We start from the raw sequence: 6,000 nt of genomic DNA on the forward strand, positions 1-6,000 counted from the left end.
GGGACGGAAGGGGACCGAGGAGGGCGGAGCGGGACCGCAGCGGGACCGCGGGCCCTGCCCAGGCCCGGCCTTACGCTACCGCTACTGCCCTCCGCGTGCGCTCCTGGGCGCCGCCATTGCTGCGTGACGTCACGCCGCCTGATGACGTCACTGCGCGGCGCCGGGAGGAACGTGCGGGAGGCGTCTGGAATGTCGGCCCGGCTGTAGAGGCACGGCTGGGTGCCGCCGTCACTGCTCGTTCCGTAGCGCTGATTTGTTGGTCACGCTTGTTTGTGTGTTCGCGTGGTCGTGTTTTTAAAGGACTGTTACGGGGAAAGTTACGCTTTTTGGAGAGAAGTTGCAAATAGCTACAGAAAAGGAGCGAACGCCACCGAGGTCACAGCAAGGTTCTTTTTTTTCTCTTGGGTGATCCATGCTCTTCGCAACCTTATGCTGCCGTAGGAAGAGGGCGTCAAAATTATATGATGGAAGATTTTTGTTTCCTCTAAATGTTTGGCTGATGTTCAGAAGAGCATCTTGTTACGAGCCAGGGAGAGTGAGTTAAAACCCAGGAGCTTTGTAGGTGATAAGAGACTAGGACTGTAGGTTCAAGTACAACTACAACAACTGTTATTTCTTGTATTTGGTATTTGCAGTTCTTTCCTGGTTCTGTGAGAAGATGGGAAAACAGGGTTGTTTTCTCTAACTTTTTTATGGTTTAAGGCCAAGGGCATAAGTAAGCACATGAAATGTTTTCAATGACAGTTTCAATTTCAGGTAATCATCATTAATGACTTACCAGTGCACAACATGAGGAGTTTCTTCTAAATAGTTTTCCATAAGCAAGGCTGATGAGCATTTGATGCTTGGTCCTGATGTTCTGTAGGAGATGAGTTTAAATCAGTGACAGTCAGGAAGGGAGTTCAGGGAGAAAGAATTTACATAGTACCTTTAACACTACAGCTATCAACCCTTATTTATGTAGCAGTGAGCTGGAGACAGTAATGGCCAGCAGGCTTGTCTCACTGATAGGAATGGGGACTGCATCCTAATGCCAACCTTGATGAAATGTAGGGTCTCAGCGCTCTTCATGCATTCCTTCATTAAAAGTTCCAACCTTCAAGGTTGTTTAGATTCAAATCTGTAAGTGACAAAAGAGCTTGTTTACAATTTTCCCATTTCTCTCTTCTTATTTACTGCATATTAGCAAAAAGTTAGTTTGCAGAAGCAAACAAAACGGATTAATCTGAAATTCTGGTCTGGTTGAGTTAACACTGGTGCTGAATAAAAATAATGAAAAAAGCTTGGGCAGAAGAGTTCTTAGCTGTTACTCCTAGGTATAATCATATGTCCTTTTATAGTTGTAGAGTTTCCAGCTTTGTCCTGAAAGAAGGATTTAATTTGGAAATGACTTGGCAAATTATGTTGAATTGTGCTTTTTAATGTAATTATGGACATGTTTTTACAGGTGATAAGAGTATTCTGATTTTTTTAGTAGGAATTCATGTGAGGGCTGCAGCTGACTTTTCTTCTTGATCAGTATTGAGCTCTGTATTCTAGACTGAGGGACTGAAGTACAGGTCCTAAATCTCAATTTGAAAGAAGGGATGTGCCTGTTTGTAATAAACAATGATCTTCAGAAGAGCCTACACAGACATGGTAACTTTCTCACTGCCACGGTGTGAACTGGTTGTACAACAGGTGTTCAGTTGTTTGAGTTGCTTTGAAATGGGATAACCAAGGGAGCTAAACATTTGCTTAGTATTACAGTAACAATAATCTTTCTAAGCCTTTGTAACATTAATCTTTCTGAGCCTTTGTGACCTGAAAGAGGCACAGCTTTGGTATGTTGTGACGAGGCTTTGTCAATGAGAAGTTCACCTTCGTGTCCTAACAGAGTTAGCTGTTAAACTCCTGGTAAACACAATTCCATTATCAACAGTGCTGAGTGAGCTCTTAGTAAAAATATCATTGACAAATGAAACAGGCCTGCTTTACCCCCCTGGGGCTTCTTTAGATCAACAGTTACTTAAATACCAGGAAATTGTGAATTGAAGATAATAACCTTTTGTCCTACTTTACAATACAAGATACATAATCTATTACCATCTGAGAAGGGTGTTCATCCTTATCTCTGTGGGAAATGTCTTCTGTTAATGGGCCATTGACTCCTACTGTATAACTGATAAGATTGTATCATCCCATTGGGAGATGCTCCAGCCAGGAGGACGAGCCAAGCCTTTCCTACCTAGATAAAAACTGAGGTTCAGAACACCAAAGGCAGCCTTTTTTTCCACTGGATTCCAGAGGAAGAACCAGGCTTTTTCCACATCATCACTGGACCCTTTGGCAGAAAACTGCACCAACACCCTGACTGACAGGGTATCAGGTTGTATTCTGACTCTGTCAGTGGTTTTTATTATTGCATGTATTTTGTTTTTCCTTTTTTCTCTTCCCTACTAAAAATTGTATTACTGACTTAAAGTCTCATTGGTTTTGCTTTTCAAACCAGTACACCTCTACTAATAAATTAATGAATTATGTCATTTGCTTGTGTAACTCATGTCAGTACATGCATATTCTGTTATTTTATCAATAGTTTCCAAGTTATTTAAGCCAGTATGTTTGAGAGTCCAAGAGAACTTGAAGGGTTTGATGGCCTCATTGCAGAACTTCACCTGTACAGAACAAATCCTGTTCTTCCCGGCTGTAAATTTACATTCCTGCATATCAGTAGCCCAGGGATTGTGGTTTGGTCCCTACTATGCAGTATTACATAATAGATATTATATGTTTAATTAATTTATTTTTTATAAAATATGGAACACTTCTCTTAAGCCAGAGATTGTTTTGACCAATGCCTTTAATTCTGGGATCCATGTAGCTGAATTCAGCACCAGAAACAGTTGAATGTGCTTGTCATCAACTGATGTAGGCTTTCACTTAGTAATCAAGTTCTTTGGTTTCTCCTTTTTTTTTTTTTTTTGCTTTGTTTTTGGTCTCTTGCAGAAATGTCAGTATGTGCTTAATTACTGATTCTGATAGCTATTTCTGCTAACAAAAGAGTGTCACCATACTGTGATTTATATTAATACCCACAGTGCACTGTGCACCTGAAAAACATGCAGCTGCTGGCTAGTGGGGAACCTGATGCCTCCTGTGCTTTGCAGACTGTAAAATTTGCTCTTCTCTGTTTTCTGGCATGCAGCCAGGTGAGGCTTGTTGTCCTGGTCCTGAAGTGGCAAGGTAAAGCCTTGGTTCTTGGGCTTAAGGCCTTTGTTGTCATTTTCCAAAGTTCTGGAATACCATTCTAGGACTGACAAGAGTTACAGCATGGCACCATGGAAATAACTCTCTATTGTTAAAACCTCATTTGAAAATATATACCCCTTTGCCTATGCTGCCTTTTTTTACTTTTTCTCTGTTTGTTTTTCCAGCTTCACAAGTGCATTTCTTGCCTACCTCTGTGATGCCTTTTGTCAGACATCATGCTCCTCCTTCAGTGAATATGTTCATAAAGTCAGGAGAACAAGATAATCTCTCAGCATGAGATTTAAGAGTACTAGCATATTTAACTCTAGTTACACTAGCAAAGACTTTTTCGAGTATGGATTTATCAAGGTGAATATTCTTCTGTGTTATTGAAGAATAGCAAAGACAACTCCATTTAATACAAGAGAAACATTTGGAATGGTTGCAAATGCAGTCAGATGCAGTAGATACTTCAGAATGTATTTTCAAGGGAAGAATGCTAAAGGAAGTTATGAAGATAACAGGAAATTAAATGAAAATCAATATTGGTTAACCAGGGGGAAATGGGAAATCAGGCCATGTCCCTTAAGAGGGTAACTGGTTTTCTGGGCAGAAAAATAAAGTGCATGTAATCTGTCTGGAAAACCTCAAAGTATTCTTCATAGGGGAAAAAGAAACAGGACAGAACTTCAAGGGGAAAGAAGTTGGCTGAAGAGGAAGGGAAACGCGTATTTCTTTTGGGGGAGCACATTGGTGTGTATATTGAGAGATTAACCTATCAGCTATATATATATATATATATATATATATATATATATATACACATGTGTTTCTTAAATTCTTGTGGGCTACTTTTATTTAATGAATAACTGTGATACAATATTAAATTTGCTGATGATACAGTTATTAATGCAGAGAGGAATTATGATATCAAGACTAATTGAAAGGACCTTGATGACCAGAATAAATTGATTAATTGTATTATACAAAGTATAGCACTGTTCAGCCAAAGCTAATACTGAGAATGTACACCATTAGGATGGGACTTAATTAATTTTAGGTCACTGTGGATGACAGCAGTAATTGACCACAAGATTAACTTGGAGCTGCCAGTGTAGTATATTTGGTAAACTGACCTCTATACAAATATTCATTCTTTGCCAGAAGCATTATTTCCCAGATATTTTTATTTTAAATACTATATTCTGATCACCTTAATTCAAAAGAGGTGAAATCAAACTGCAGCAGATGCCAAGGGAACTGCTAGGGTGGCCAGGAGAATGAAGAGCCTGGTTTAGGAGTGAGTTTAACTTGTTTAATCCAGGATTAGAACAGACATGAATGCAGTCTTTAAATACCAAGAAAGGAGAAATAAAATAAAGGACACTAGTAAAAGAAGAAACTTGCTAAACTTGCCAACAGTAATTTTAAGTAGGAAATCTTACGTGTCTATGGCAACTAATGAGTAAAGAATACTTGAAGGCAAAAAGTTGTTAGTTTTAATATAATATATGACATGAGTATGACAGACAGTGTTCATGGTTGTCATAGCAAGGAACTGGACTCATCAGCTTACTCTTATGAAGACAGCAGAGCCAGTTTTTACAATAGAAAATCATTCATTTAAACTTTGTAAGGTAGTTGGGTATTAGGTCTTACTGCCAGGTAAAAAAAATCATACAAATAGCTGGGAGATTTGAGGAAAAACAACACTTTCTGTTTTCCCTGCTGTTCTTTTTTGTGTGTGCTTTTTAACTACTTCTGGACAGAGGACAGCAGATTAGACACTGCAGGAGAACATTATTAGTTCTTAGAGAAAGACAGGGTGAGCACAATGACTGTGATGTTACAGATTTTATATATTACATAAAAATAAATTTAAGGATCTTTTCTGTGTTCTCATAAAATAATTGATTCAATTTTTTAGATTTTATTGGAGGGAATGAAGTTAGAGGAAAGACTATGGGAGACCAGGCTACAGATGAAAGCACATTGAACACAATCCAATGCTTTTCACTTTAAACCCATTTATTTAGATATCTGTTAAAATGAGATGTCCGAAATGGCAAAAGAACAATCAAATTTTTTCTGCAAGTGACAATACTGAAATCAAGCAACAGTTTCTTAGCAACAAACTGGAAAATACGCTAAATGATTTTTTTTTTCCTGCTCAGGTTTGTGTGTGCTACATTCCAAGCATTGCTCTGAAGTAGATTCATATTTTTGAGCATGTTTTTTTTAATATTAATCTTGTTACAGGTTCGCCTTGACACAGATTTTTTTTTAAGAACCACTGTTCATTGGCTACATTTTTGCTTGGAGTACAAATGAAATAAAAACAACCTTGTTTTGTAAGGCTAAGGCATTAGACTGAACATCAGAATTGCATTTTTTAAGAGTCTGGTGGACTGTAAAAACCAATTCCAGCCAGAGGTGACTTATTTGGAAATGGTGAGTGACAGCTGCTGCAGCTTTGGCTGTTTCTCAGTGGTGGTTAACAAACAGAATTCTGAATTGAACTTCTGCACAGTTCAGGTGCTGAGTCCTTAGCAGAACTGTAATTACACAGTACATAACCTACATTGTTTTCATTATTAACTTTTATTTATTTTTCTTTGGACTATTAAATTAGAGAAAATGAGAAATGAAGAATGATTTCATTTTTTGGGGGGTTCCCCCCCCCAGTATAATTAAAAAAATACTTTGCTGAATTTTTCCTTCTTTTTTGGTTTGGCTATTGAGAAATTCTGGCTCTTAATCAGGAGCACA

Source organism: Cinclus cinclus, chromosome 6 (assembly GCF_963662255.1).
Source record: "Cinclus cinclus chromosome 6, bCinCin1.1, whole genome shotgun sequence".
NCBI classification, from domain to species: Eukaryota; Metazoa; Chordata; class Aves; order Passeriformes; family Cinclidae; genus Cinclus; species Cinclus cinclus.